A 1,387-nucleotide genomic window follows, 5' to 3' on the forward strand; every position below is an offset into this window, starting at 1 on the left:
TGTAACCCACAAGAAGGGTTACTTTAAATACCTTTAATAGTAGATGGCAAGTTAAGTTAATTTACTTTACTAAAACCAACACTACCAAAGTATAAGGAACTTGGGTCTGATCAGAAAATTCTAAATTCGGGGGAGCCTAGGTGTGAACAACAGAGGAGAGCACACAATGTATATATAAAAAAGTAGAATTTAATTTTAAAAAAAGTAGAATTTAATATAAACAACATTTGTGGATCCACATTGTACAAATAAACAAAAATTGCGCGCTTTAAAAAAATTAAATTAAAAAAATAACCCAGTCTTTTGGATATCTGTCAATTGTTCTTTCAAGGTTTGTTTAGTCTTTTCAATGTGTCTGTGAAATATTTTTTATGTTTCACGGCTGGTGACCAGTCGGGTCACTGTCTACCAGTTCACTCGGTCCTCTGGGCTGGGGCTCGCCATCCAAGTTCTTTGTAAAGGTGATCTTGAGGTCTCTGGCACAATGTTCCAAAAGTGCACCATAAGAAAAAAACCTGACCTGGAAGAAGGTCAAAGTAAAGCATCTTAAAATTTAGGATGCTAATATCAACAAAGCAACAATTCAAATCTCAATCTAAAAGTGCCAAAGTACATTTATAACACTAAATCTAACATTTAAAATGTGGATTAGAAAACCGCATTACAGCACCATAACACCAATGTCAAAATATTAAAACACGTACTAATGGGAAAAGAAGCAAATCCACATAGGACAAATACAACATACACAACAACAATGATATAAAGCTTACAATACAATTTAATTTTTATTAAATTTGAACAGTTATTAGGTATTTTAGCCATTTTTTTTAGCAAATTTACTGGCCAACGGCTGAGCGCGTGCAATTACTCACCGATGCTTCAATGCTACACAACCAGGGATTTTTTCGGAGGTCAGCTGTTAGAACAGCGCTTTTGGAGATCTAATTTAAAAAAAAAACAGATTCACTATTTTGAATGATGAATTCTGCGATAATAATTTAACATTGCCTTACCAATTTCCAGGATTCTTCAAAGAATTTAATGTAATCTTCTAGGAAGTTTACGGAACAACCGTCAGCTCTCAAGGGAGTTAGACGCAATCTGAGCTAAAGCTCAGCGCTGCAGTTAAAGGGGCGGGACAATCAACCTGATTGGCTAATGTGAAATCAGACTGTGCCAGTTATTGGTTGTTTAATCTGTCACTAAAAGCAATCACTAAAGGGATATTTCACAGGTTTTAAAGATTTTTAGCACTGTTTATATCAATATTTATGAACATATTTACAAACATATTCCTTTTTTTTACTTTATTACATTTTTTTAATCTCGTTGTAGAATAAGATTAAATCAACATCTATTGATTTGTTGTGTTTTTAACACTGGG

At 33.5% G+C, this 1,387-nt stretch overlaps 1 long non-coding RNA gene across 1 annotated transcript; it reads right to left on the bottom strand.

Annotated features, from left to right (window-relative positions):
- Nucleotides 1–371: 371 nt before the first annotated feature.
- Nucleotides 372–1,288, bottom strand: LOC106944331 (uncharacterized). Its single transcript, XR_001424226.1, has 2 exons — nucleotides 1,017–1,288; nucleotides 372–944 (listed from the first exon to the last, which is right to left on the bottom strand). It is a non-coding gene; the product is annotated as an uncharacterized LOC106944331 (long non-coding RNA).
- Nucleotides 1,289–1,387: the final 99 nt, after the last annotated feature.

Source organism: Poecilia latipinna, unplaced genomic scaffold (assembly GCF_001443285.1).
Source record: "Poecilia latipinna isolate Pla-1442-1.1 unplaced genomic scaffold, P_latipinna-1.0 Scaffold8119, whole genome shotgun sequence".
Classification (NCBI taxonomy): Eukaryota; Metazoa; Chordata; class Actinopteri; order Cyprinodontiformes; family Poeciliidae; genus Poecilia; species Poecilia latipinna.